The sequence below is a fragment of the Pogoniulus pusillus genome, chromosome 2 (assembly GCF_015220805.1).
Source record: "Pogoniulus pusillus isolate bPogPus1 chromosome 2, bPogPus1.pri, whole genome shotgun sequence".
Classification (NCBI taxonomy): domain Eukaryota; kingdom Metazoa; phylum Chordata; class Aves; order Piciformes; family Lybiidae; genus Pogoniulus; species Pogoniulus pusillus.
This window is the reverse complement of record NC_087265.1, coordinates 46,167,262-46,180,832: the sequence shown is the minus strand read 5'-3', so window position 1 is coordinate 46,180,832 and position 13,571 is coordinate 46,167,262. Positions and strand designations below refer to the sequence as shown.

The 13,571-nt window shown below is 44.8% G+C and overlaps 1 long non-coding RNA gene across 1 annotated transcript in view; it reads right to left on the bottom strand.

The window, feature by feature from the left end:
- Positions 1-13,571, bottom strand: part of LOC135188215 (uncharacterized) — a 30,996-nt gene that overhangs the window by 13,214 nt on the left and 4,211 nt on the right. The window contains exon 2 of the long non-coding RNA XR_010307613.1: positions 10,546-10,618. This is a non-coding gene — a long non-coding RNA (uncharacterized LOC135188215). The remainder of the gene's footprint in view (positions 1-10,545; positions 10,619-13,571) is intronic.

Here is a 13,571-nt window from a genome sequence, read left to right as displayed (position 1 = left end):
CTTTTTACGAATAGCAGAGCTCATTTCATCACAGCCTCCTATGCCTCATTGAGTTTGTTTCAAAAGTCTGAAGTTTACATAGGGTAAAATAGTTCTACAGTCATGAGTGATAAGGATGGTTGAGAAAGATCAGATTGCGGCAGACAGGTTTTGATCCAGAAAGAAACAGAGCTCTGTACTTATCACTGTTTTTAGCAGTCATACATTCAGCACTAGAGTATAATAGAATCCACCAGGTTGGAAGAAATATCCAAGATCATCCAGTCTAACCTAGCACCCAGCCCTATCCAATCAACCAGACCATGGCACTAAGTGCCTCAGCCAGGCTTTTCCTGAACACCTCCAGGCACGGTGACTCCACCACCTCCCTGGGCAGCCCATTCCAATGCCAATCACTCTCTCTGCCAACAACTTCCTCCTAACATCCAGCCTAGACCTCCCCCGGCACAACTTGAGACTGTGTCCCCTTGTTCTGTTGCTGCTTGCCTGGCAGAAGAGACCAACCCCTACCTGGCAACAGCCTCCCTTCAGGTATTTGTAGACAGCAATGAGGTCCCCACTGAGCCTCCTCTTCTCCAGGCTAGATCATCCCATGGGCAGGTACACCCTACCCTAGATCAGGCTGGCCAGAATGTGCATCCTGGTTCAAGGGAGCATTGAATCACAACTTCAGCTCAGTTTGGCACTACTTTTGACGCGCTCAAAGCGCTTCTGACGTTACTGAAGAACACAACTTTCTTTGTTTTCCTGGCAAATAAGAACTGTGATTAGCAAGGCTACACAGGTGAGGGAGAATGTACTGCAGCCATCCACTTTCCCAGCATTCCCTGGAGGAAGCACATAGGGATGTACACAAGCACGACTGCAGCCAGGGCACATTTTCTTACTCAATATAATAGCTCAGCTGAGTGTGGAAGGCAGATTCATGACCTTTCATGCTGCGGAAGTGTGCATATACTGCAATTTCTCCTGGATAAGATTGCTAATGTTTCAAAGTGCTCTGAGGGTCTTTACTTCTCCCTTGCAATTTTATTGACATTTTTCTCCTAGTTTTCATTTGTGCTCTAGTATAAATTTTACACTAAATCATTTACGTTTGCTCTGGAGAGACTGCAGTGCTGCTCCTAGGCACGTTGCCATGATTGAATCCACAAGTGAGCACTTTGTATATTCTTAAAAACCTTATAACCCAGCACAGAACGTGGAACTGAGCTCTTGGCCAGTGCACTGCTGTTAAATGTGTTTGCCTAGGGGTATAAAATCAAACTAGTTATTTGTATTAGAATGCAACTGTAGACAAAAATCGTGTACTAGATACAACTTTTTGCTTTGGAACCTGACACTTTTTCCCCCCCTCTGTGGGCAGGGGGAGCGAATTTGCCTGTGGAGAACATTTAATGTTTGCTCAAATTAGATGCTCAGATAATCTGCTGTATCTTTAGAAACTTTAAATGATACTAGTTTGCATCACCTAAGTATCCACATCTCCAGAACTTCCAAAGACTTTTGACTTCTTAGTTTTTTAGAAAGATTTGAAATAAATTCTTAATGTTGAATTCTGCTTATGTCTAATTCCATTGGAGGGTAGGAGAGCCCTGCAGAGGGACATGGCCAGGCTGGATGGGTGGGCAGAGGCCGATGTGATGAGACTGAACAGGGCCAAGTGCAGGGTTCTACACAACCCTGCCACAACAAACCCCCCCTCCCCCCAGGCAGCACTACAGGATAGGGACAGAGTGGCTGGAGAGCAGTCAGGCAGAAAGAGACCTCAGGGTACTGGTAGAGAGTAGCTGAACATGAGCCAGCAGTGTGCCCAGGTGGGCAAGAGAGACAGTGGCATCCTGGCCTGGATCAAGAACAGTGTGGCCAGCAGGACAAGGGAGGTTATTCTGCCCCTGTACTCAACACTGGTCAGGTCACATCTTGAGTACTATATCCAGTTCCAGGCTCCTCATTCAAGAGAGATGTTGAGATACTAGAGCATGTCCAGAGAAGGGCAACAAAGCTGGTGAGGGGCCTGGAGCACAGCCCTGTGAGGAGAGGCTGAGAGAGCTGGGGGTGTGCAGCCTGGAGGAGAGAAGGCTCAGGGCTGATCTTATTGCTGTCTACAACTACCTGAAGGCAGGCAGTAGCCAGGTGGGGGTTGGTGTCTTCTGCCAGGCAACCAGCAAAAGATCAAGGGGATGCAGTCTCAAGCTGTGCTGTGGGAAGTATAGGCTGGATGTTAGGAGGAAGTTGTTGGCAGAGAGAGTGATTGGCATTGGAATGGGCTGCCCAGGGAGGTGGTGGAGTTGCTGTAGCTGGAGGTGTTCAAGAAAAGCCTGGCTGAGGCACTCAGTGCCATGGTCTGGTTGATTGGACAGGGCTGGGTGACAGTTTGGGCTGGGTGCTAGGTTGGACTGGATGATCTTGGAGGTCTCTTCCCACCTGGTTGATTCCATGATTCTATGCTTTATCAAGTGCAAGATGTCACAATAGTAAACCACAGGCTATCCAAAGAAACCAGAGCCAATAGTAACTACCTCTGTAGCTCAAATGAAGAAAATTCCTTGAGAAACCTACAGTGTAAGTGCTGTGCTGCCTGGGACAGCTGAAGCCTTTGAACCTTTTGGTAATGACAGTACTGTAATGCAGGATGAAACTGGCCACTTAGCTGAGACATCAGGTATAGAAGCAGATGAACTCCTAGGAAGAAGGGCATTTCTCTTCATTAAAATTTAAAATGGTTCCTCATTTGCTTTTGTACTTCTACAGAATGAAACTAAGACCTTGTTGGGAAAATCATGATTAGGAGAGAAAATTATTTTCTAACTCTAGGCAATTGTAGTGCTATAATCGCTCAATAAAAAGTGTAACTGAAAGTGACATACTTCCAGATTTTGCTACCAAAAAAGTGGTATCAAAAATTCCCAGTCAGCTCTGTGACTCATTAAGATCTTCTTACACTGATAATGAGAAATAGAACTAAGCAGAAACCTGGCAGCATGAGTGGGTTAGTTGTAATAAAACACCCTTTCCAAGTTCCCCTGTGAGCACTGCAGTATCTCTTAGCAATCGCAAAAGCATAGGGCCAGCAAATCCATTTCAGGTATTACAGAGATCTCCATCAACTGCTCTGTCTCATCAACAAAGTCACAAAAGGAACACAGGACAATTTATATGTGGAAGTTTCTAGCTCAACCCATTGCCCAAAGCAGGCAATGAGATATCATATCATAGAATATCATATCATAGAATCAACCAAGTTGGAAGAGACCTCCAAGATCATCCAGTCCAACCTAGCACCCAGCCCTAGCCAGTCAACTAGACCATGGCACTAAGTGCCTCATCCAGGCTTTGCTTCAACATCTCCAGGGACGGTGACTCCACCACCTCCCTGGGCAGCCCATTCCAAAGGTAAATCACTCTCTCTGCCAACAACTTCCTCCTAACATCTAGCCTATACTTCCTGCAGCTCAACTTGAGACTGTGTCCCCTTGTTCTATTGCTGGTTGCCTGAAAGGCAAGGAATTAGACTAATTGATCACACTGTGCCAAATCTGAAAATCTTTACTGAGTTTTTAAGCAAATAACTTGCATAAAGGATTTAGAAGTTGTCCCATTTTTTATTTGCCATTTCACAGCAAATATTTTATTTGCATTTGTCTTTTGTTTAAAACCTCTGGTTACATTCAGTAGCTCACTTCTACAAACACACCAAAGCTCACCCCAAAACAACTTCAAGCATAACTATGGGAAGCACCAAATGATTATTAAAAAACTGTGACTTTGTCCTGACATATATAGATGGATATATAGCATAGAATCAGCCAGGTTGGAGGAGACCTCCAAGCTCATCCAGTCCAACCTAGCACCCAGCCCTATCCAGTCAACTAGACCACGACACTAAGTGCCTCATCCAGGCTTTGCTTGAACACCTCCAAGAACAGAGACTCCACCACCTCTCATGGCAGCCCATTCCAATGCCAATCACTCTCTCTGCCAACAACTTCCTCCTAATATATATATCTCATATATATGAGATAGGTAGGTAGGTAGATAGATCATCGATACATATATATGAGATATATTCAATATCATCATTTCCCTGGAACAAATACCTCATCAAATCATAGCTTCATCATCTGAACTTGAAGTGACTTTATGAAAAGTACAAGCTGTGATGGCAAATCAGACATAACCCTGAGGCACAGGAAAGCTCTCTTAGGAAGACTAGAACATGTTAAAGGGATTGAGCCTTAATTTTACTTACAGGAGCAAGGCTGTGATGAGATTGGGGAGCACTAGAAAGTATTCTCTTACTGACTGGTGAAAAGAAGAAAGCAAAATGGATGTTACTGTGGATTTATATAAAGTATTTAGCCATAGAATCATAGAATCATAGAATCAACCAGGTTGGAAGAGACCTCCAAGATCATCCAGTCCAACCTATCACCCAGCCCTAACCAATCAACTAGACCATGGCACCAAGTGCCCCATCCAGTCTTTTCTTGAAGACCCCCAGGGACGGTGCCTCCACCACCTCCCTGGGCAGCCCATTCCAATGGGAAATCACTCTCTCTGTGAAGAACTTCTTCCTAATATCCAGCCTATACCTACCCTGGCACAACTTGAGACTGTGTCCCCTTGTTCTATTGCTGGTTGCCTGGGAGAAAAGGCCACCCCCCACCTGGCTACAATGCCCCTTCAGGTAGTTGTAGACAGTAATAAGATCACCCCTGAGCCTCCTCTTCTCCAGGCTAAAGGTAGCTAAGACAATAAATCATAAAGAAAGATGCAAGAGGGAAAGACCAAGCAGAGAAAGGCAATCAAAATTTGGACTGGCTGATCCTGGTGATCCTTTGCAACCATAGTGATTAATAGTGATGAGATGTTGTGCTGAGGGATTTGGTTTAGTCAAGGACTTGTCAGTGTGAAACTACTGATTGGACTTGAAGGTATTTTCCAATGTAAGAAATTCTGTGATTCTGTGAAAATGGAAAAGATAATAATGAGGAATTACTAAGCCATATCTGGAACTTGTTGAAACACTGACCAATGCTGATTGTAGAGAAGGGATGACCTCTTGGACCTTCTCACTACAGAATTCCAGGTGGCCTGTGCTGGTGACACAGGGGAAATAGGCCATCAATTGCTGGAGAATGCCTAGAAGGACAAGTTATGTGTCGAAGGTAGACCACAGCTCCTTGCTAACAGCTTTAAAAATCCCAATGACAGAATAATTTGTGACAACTGACAACTTCATGCATCCTGTTTGCCTTCACTTACCCAAGCACTGAATTGGTTTGTGATTGCTTTAAGGACACTTCTAATCAAATTGCTCTGTTGTCATCTGAAAGCTTTGCATTCTTATAAAATCAAGTAGTATCTCATAGGGCAAATACCTGAATTTCAGCTGCTCTGTCATGACAACCTTCTCTAAGATCAGTGTTCAGTTCAAAACTAAAGCTGCTGATGTATAAATTTATGCACTGATTTCTTTGATTGCTCTGACCTAATACACATTTTTTTCCCCCAGCAAATTCACTGAAGAAAAACTCTAATGACTTTATATTTATGTCATCCTGACAAGTCATGTTGTAATCCATGATATGCAGGAGCCCAGGCTATGGGTCAAAAGGAAATTGTAATGCAAATTATTTTTGGTTAACCACTACCTCTTGAGACATCTGATTCTGGTGTTTTGTTGAGAGAACTCTAGTTACCAGCAACACAGAATACCTCTTGAGTTGCTTCATTCCTCCTCTTCTGTGAGAACTCAGAAGATAATGAGGAGTCATTGGTCCCTTACACAGAGAAGATACCTCAGGGACTGATGCTGCTCCTCTTGCTTAGTGTGTGAGAAAAAAATCTAGAGACTTATAGAGGAGAAATGTTAGCTACACATTCACCTGAAAATCACTTTTCTTCCTGTGTTCAACTACCAAATTTGGATGAGAGGCTGTGCTGGCACTCAGCCCAGGGATCAGCGCTGGGTCTAGTCCTGCTCAACATCTTCATCAATGAAACTGATGAGGGCACAGAGTGTCTGCTCAGCGAGTTTGCTGATGACACCAAGCTGGGAGGCTTGGCTGATACAGCTGAAGATTGTGCAGCCATCCAGTGAGACCTGGACAGACTGAGATCTGGGCACAGAGGAACCAAATGAGGTTCAATAAGGACAACTGCAGAGTCCTGCATCTGGGGAGGAATAACAAACTGCACCAGTACAGGCTGGGAGGTGATCTGCTGGAGAGCAGCTCTGCGGAGAGGGACCTGGGAGTGCTGGTGGGTAACAAGTTACCCACGGCACAGCAATGTGCCCTTGTGGCCAAGAAGGCCAATGAGATCCTGGGGTGTATTAGGAAGAGTGAGTCCAGCAGATCAAGGGAGGCTCTCTTCCCCCTCTACTCTGCCCTGCTGAGACCTCATCTTGAAGACCGCCTTCAGTTTTGGGCTCTTCAGTTTAAGAGGGACAGGGATCTGCTGGAGAGGGTCTAGTGGAAGGCTTCAAGGTTGATTAGGAGACTGGAGCACTGCCTTATGAAGAGAGGATAAGAGACCTGTGGCTTTTTAGTCTGGAGAAGAGAAGACTGAGAGGGGATTTGATAAATGTCTATAAATATCTGAAGGTTGGCCAGGAGTGCGGGGACAGGCTCTGCTCACTGCTCCCTGGGATAGGACAAGGAGCAATGGGTGTAAGTTGCAGCAAAAGAGGCTCCAGCTCAACACAAGGAGGAACTTCTTTACTCTGAGGGTCAGAGAGCACTGGAACAGGCTTCCCACAGAGGTTGTGGAGTCTCCTTCTCTGGAGACTTTCAAAGCCTGTTTGGATGTGTTCCTCTGTGATCTGTGCTAGATTGTGTGGTTCTGCTCTAGCAGGGGGGTTGGACTGGATGATCTCCTTGGGTCCCTTCCAACCCCTAACATCCTGTGATCCTGTGAATTTGTTGAGTATGAAAGAAAGGCTTAGCCAGCAGGGTTTTGTCTGTAATAGGAACTTGGATTGGGAGTGAAGTCTGCCAGGTCCATCAAATCCCTATTGCCTTTGGGAGCAGAAATAGCCTCTGAAATGAAAAGGCTTCATTGTTTGCTCTGAAGGAGTTTCTTACCTCTTTTCTGGAGTTTATTTTCTACTTCCCAAAGAATTCTATGTACATTTGGGAAAATTATGTCAGGGATTTGATACCTTCATATGGGCATAAATCTCTATTGTATGATTTTTAAAGATGCAAAAAAATGTACCCTTAAGTTGTGCATTTTGGTGTCCAATATATGATGTTGGCCTATGATGTGAATTGAGCAGATGTTGTTGACCAAGTAGGATGATGATAATTCAATTTGTCTCTGGGATTGTTGGCACACAATACCTTGGCTCACTCATTGCCACCTGTACCTTTCAAAAGATACCTTTGGAGTCTTCAGATAAAAAGAGAGTAGATGTCTGAGAATGGTTTGAGGCTGACAGCACCAAGAATAGCAGCAACTTACTTACTAATATAGACAGAAAATAAATTAATCAATTACAGTGTGGCCAGCAGGACAAGGGAGGTTATTATTCCCCTGTACTCAACACTGGTCAGGCCACACCTTGAGTGCTGTGTCCAGTTCTGGGCTCCTCAATTCAAGAGAGATGTTGAGGTGCTGGAACCTGTCCAGAGAAGGACAATAAGACTGGTGAAGGGCCTGGAGCACAAATCCTATGAGGAGAGGCTGAGGGAGCTGGGATTGTGCAGCCTGCAGAAGAGAAGGCTCAGGGCAGAGCTCATTGCTGGCTACAACTATCTGAAGGGAGGCTGTAGCCAGGTGGGGATTTGGTCTCTTGTCCCAGGCAACCAGCAACAGAAGAAGGGGACACAGTCTCAAGTTGTGCCAGGGGAGGTCTAGGCTGGATGTTAGGAGGAAGTTGTTGGCAGAGAGAGTGATTTGCCTTTGGAATGGGCTGCCCAGAGAGGTGGTGGAGTCACCATCCCTGGAGGTGTTGAAGCAAAGCCTGGATGAGGCACTTAGTGCCATGGTCTGGTTGACTGGATAGGGCTGGGTGCTAGATTGGACTGGATGATCTTGGAGGTCTCTTCCAACCTGGTTGGTTCTATGATTGACTCCAGAAGGAAGGCCAGTGGGAATGTCTAGTATTTGAATAGGATTTAGTGGATTTCCCATTTTTGTAGGAAGTATATGTGATGAGATATCCTGCTTTATTTTTTTCCTGCTTCAGAGGCCTTTCCAGAAAAGTGGTACTCTCTCTGCTCTTAGAGCAACACTGAGTCTGGAACAAGGCTCCATGATTGCACTTGAAAAGCCATACTTCATGGCCAGTCATAGAATCATAGAATCAACTAGGTTGGAAGAGACCTCCAAGATCCTCCACTCCAACCTATCACCCAGCCCTATGTAATCTATTAGACCATGAGCCTCCTCTTCTGCAGGCTGCACACCCCTAGCTCCCTCAGCCTCTCCTCACAGGGCTGTGCTCCAGGCCCCTCACCAGCTTTGTCACCCATCTCTAGATACGTTCCAGCATCTCAAGATCTCTCTTGAATTGAGGAGCCCAGAACTGGACACAGCACTCAAGGTGTGGCCTGACCAGCATTGTCATGGTCTGCAGCAGGTGTCTGCCAAGTCACCAGTTTTCTGCTAGTGTTTTTTTTTCCCCATTATAGTTAGAAATCTAAACCAGTGGCAGACATTACTAAAGAGGGACATCTGTAATGGGCTTCTTGTCCTTTACATGCTTCCTGCTCGCTCAGATTTCATCATCACTCTTCTTCTTTCCATGTTTTTAAATGATTGCACTTCTTATATTAGGCAAATCCCATCCCTTACCTGGATGATGACATTAATCTTCTTTTACACCATGATATATTACTAAGTGACATCCTGCATTGTGTATGTTATTGTTACTCCGCTCACACGCTTAAGTGAAGGCATTGCTGGCATGTGGAATGCAAACACCAAGTCAGCTGTGAAGAAGTTCTGTTTAAAAAAGCATGGAAATCATGTGTGCCAGCAGGACAGACTGCCCTTTTTGCTGCAAATTGAGACACAAAAAGATGAATTTTAAGAGAACCAGAAACACTTGCCAGGGCTGTGCCGATGAAATGGCTTGTGTATGGTGCTTTATACTCCAGCCTGAGAAATAACTACAGGAGGAATGTGACCTTTATGGCTCACTTTCAAATACTAATTGTGAAATGACAAGCTTGTTGGTTGCAAAGAGTTAATTTGTTGTCCTTCTTAGTATTAAACTAACAGTTCTGAAAGACCTGCTCTTATTTCACAGAATCGCAGAATCAGTCAGGGTTGGATAGGACCACAAGGATCAGCCAGTTCCAACCCCCCTGCCATGGGCAGGGACACCCTACCCTAGATCAGGATGGCCAGAGCCCCATCCAACCTGGCCTTAAACACCTTCTGGAAATAAGAGAAAACCTCCTTACAGCCACCATCATGCTGTGATCCATTCTGGACAGGAACTCCCTCATGCACTGAGAGCACAATTTAATTTCCCTGGATCACTTGATGCAAAGGGAAAAGGATCTATGTTCTTTTGTCTGAACCCCACAAAGCCTCGGCTCTTCTTCTCCTATTCCTTTGGTAGATGTGTACAACAAGGCAACAAGGCTGGTGAAGGGCCTGGAACATAAACCCCATGAGGAGACACTGTGTCCCCTTGTTCTGTTGCTGGTTGCCTGGCAGAAGACACCAACCCCCACCTGGCTACAGCCTCCCTTCAGGTAGTTGCAGACAGCAATGAGGTCTGCCTTGAGCCTCCTCTTCTGCAGGCTGCACACCCCCAGCTCCCTCAGCCCCTCCTCACAGGGCTGTGCTCCAGGCCCCTCGCCAGCTTTGTTGCTCTTCTCTGGATACATTTCAGTATCTCAACATCTCTCTTGAATTGCGGAGCCCAGAACTGGACACAGCACTCAAGGTGTGGCCTGACCAGTGCTGAGTATGGGGGAAGGATAGCTTCCCTTGAGATCCATCCCCTCCACTTTGCCATCACAACCTGCTTCAGGATGGACATCTGAATATGTAATCCAGCTACCATTTATAACATGACAGGAGCTTTAATGTACAGTCATGGTCACTACAGTACAATAAAGCCCACTGAAATCATAGTATCCACTCATGCAGCCTTCAGCTGTAGAATTTTCCCTTTCTCACTCTCTCATACACATATATTTTGCCTTCAACAGTGTGCAGCATAAGTACATTTTGCAGGGCTATTTGACTTACAACTTAGCCAGAGTACACTGATAGCACTTATTTTCTTGGAAAGTGTGTTTTCTGGGCACTGAAGAGCACAATTTTGCTGAGTGCACAGCCCAGTAGTTGGGGATGGGGGAGAGGAGGACACAGAAATTTGCCACTTATTAAGCTAAATGTCCTTGATGCTTTGTGCAGGCAAAAATACTCTCACCTTGACCCCTCCCCCCAAGTCCATTAACTTTAGGAGAGCAGTTCTGCAGTCACTGGTGCCCTTTTCACAGCAACATGATAAGCTCTCAATATACAATGAGTTGCTCTTCATAGCATAATGTAGGATATATGGTAGCCTCTTACCTTCCTTCTCCTCTGGGATTCCCAAGATTTGTACACTATGTGTCTTCCTTATCTATTCTTCTAAGAGCTCCACCTAGAATTTAAGAGTTTATGAATTTATTATCTTTGCCAGGCTTTGTGAATAGATAAGAACTGCACTTAAACTTCCCTTCCTACTTTTTTTATCGTCAAGACAGTTCAAGTTACTCGTTGCTCCAGGCTGTCTGTTAATTTGTTCATTCTTCCAGTGTTGGTATGCTTTACTTATCCATGGGCATAAAGCATACAGTGTTCCTGGTAACAGGAAGCTTTTAAATTTAATCTGTAGAGAGACTAAATTAAGGCAGACAACAGAGCCATGGCTTCACAGAAAACATAGCCAAGCTGCTTGCATGGCTCAACAACTTTAAAGAAGGCTTTCAAATTCTTGTCCTAATCTGTTCTACTATTTAAACTAACAGCAGTGGCTTTTTTGGAAGATGCTCTTCTCATGCTTTCCTAATCATAGAATCATCATCATAGAATCAACCAGGTTGGAAGAGACTTCCAAGATCACCCAGTCCAATCTATCCCCAGCCCTATCCAGTCAACCAGACCATGGCACTAAGTGCCTCATCCAGGCTTTGCTTGAACATCTCCAGGGATGGTGCCTCCATCACCTCCCCAGGCAGCCCATTCCTATGGGAAATCACTCTCTCTGTGAAGAACTTCCTCCTAATCTGGAACAAAAAGTGGACACCTCTAAAAGCTTTATAAAGAGGTAATGCTATGGTTTTCACTAGCAACAGTCTAGAAATGGGAGGTGCAATACTGAGGTGAAGCACTCACTTCACATCATTTTTTTTCCTGAACTATTCCTTTTCAGAGTTGGGATGCTCTTTGAAAATCTCTCACTTCATTTATGTTCTCCTTTTTTCCTTTCTTCAGCTGAATATTTCTCTGAAACCTTCTCAGCAATCCTGGGCCATATATATATGTAAATGATCTGGATGGCAGCATTATATATCATAGAATCAACCAGATTGGAAGAGACCTCCAAGATCATCCAATATAATATAATAAAATATTGTACAATATCATATAAAATCAACCAGGTTGGAAGAGACCTCCAAGATAATCCAATTTAATATAATACAATACAACCATGGCACCAAGTGCCTCATCCAGGCTGTTCTTGGACACCTCTAGGGACAATGACTCCACCACCTCCCTGAGCAGCCCATGCCAATGCCAATCACTCTCTTTGTGATGAACTTCCTCCTAATATCCAGCCTAGACCTCTCCTGGCACAACTTGAGACTGTGTCCCTCTGTTCTGTTGCTGGTTGCTTGGCAGAAGAGCCCAACCTCACCTGGCTACAGCCTCCCTTCAGGTATCTTGCTGGTTTTTCATAAGTATAAACACAACAAAAGAGACAAATATATGAGAGACTACTTAGTCACTGTATCATATTTCCCTTTCTGGTCAAGAGCCCCAATATATGATTGTATTCTGCTATTTAACATCTCTTTGAAAGCACTTCCCTGCAGTTTCAACACATCTCAAGTCAGGACATATCTAACCATAATTTAACCAGCTCACTTAAGGAAAGCCACAATAAAACACTCCTTAGATTAATCTGTACAGACTCTTTTCCATATGTTCCTTAAATATGACAGTAGGATTGAATTTAAAATGTCAACACATTTCACGTTAATGAAGATACAGAAAAAAATCTTATTCTAGTGTATTTGGAATTGGCTGAACAGAAACTGGGTGAGAAATTATAAAAGTGAAAAAAAATTAGCTTAGGAGTGGGTGTTTCTTGGGAAAATCTGCATCAGAGGGCTTGCAGCACTGCCCATCAGTGGAAAGTTCTTGGCAGTGAAGATGAAAGAATGAAATCTCCCTCTGTCCCATCAGCAACATTCACTCAACAGTCACTGCTCTCCTGTTCATTCCCTCTATCTTCCTGTGGATACTGCCCATCAGGGGAAAGTTCTTGGCAGTGAAGATGAAAGAATGAAATCTTCCTCTGTCCCATCAGCAACATCCACTCAACAGTCATAGAATCACAGAATCAACCAGGTTGGAAGAGACCTCCAAGATCATCCAGTCCAACCTGGATCAGGAACAGTGTGGCCAGTAGGACAAAGGAGGTTATTCTGCCCCTGTGCTCAACACTGGTCAGGACACACCTTGAGTGCTGTGTCCAGTTCTGGGCTCCTCAATTCAAGACAGATGCTGAGATACTGGAACATGTCTGGTGAGAGGCCTGGAGCACAGCTCTGTGAGGAGAAGCTGAGAGCAAACCGAGGGTGTTTAGTCTGGAGAAGAGAAGGCTCAGGGGTGACCTCTTTGCTATCTACAACTACTTGAAAGGAGGCTGTAGGCAGGTGGGTTTGGTCTCTTCTGCCAGGAAACCAGCAACAGAACAAGGAGACACAGTCTCAAGTTGTGGCAGGGGAGGTCTAGGCTGGATGTTAGGAGGAAGTTGTTGGCAGAGAGAGTGATTGGCATTGGAATGGGCTGCCCAGGGAGGTGGTGGAGTCACTGTCCCTGGAGGTGTTGAAGCAAAGCCTGGATGAGGCACTTATTGCCATGGTCTAGTTGACTGGAGAGGGCTGGGTGCTAGGTTGGACTCGATGATCTCAGAGGTCTCTTCCAACCTGGCTGATTCTGTGATCAAAAATCTGACCTGACAAAGATACAGCCACATGTAGCAGAAAAACACGCACTGGCCTACCCTTATCTGGTGCCAGATGACTTAAAAGAGTATCTGTCCCACAGATACTTTTTCAGAATGAGGAGATTTAGAGTGCAGCAATAATTAATGTCTTATGTTGTCCAAAAGGTCCAGCCTATGACAACAGCTGGGCTTTCATGGTTTCATGTAGACAAAGAAGGAACTGGCTGGAAAGAGGAGGGCAGAGTCCTTTTTAGAGTAACTGCTATAGCAAGGAGGTCCTAGCCTTTCCCCCTGCAAGCAACTGAGACAGCTTCATGACTAATCACTGACTCTGGATGGCTCAGAATCCCAGAAAATATCACATAAAGCTATTAGAAAA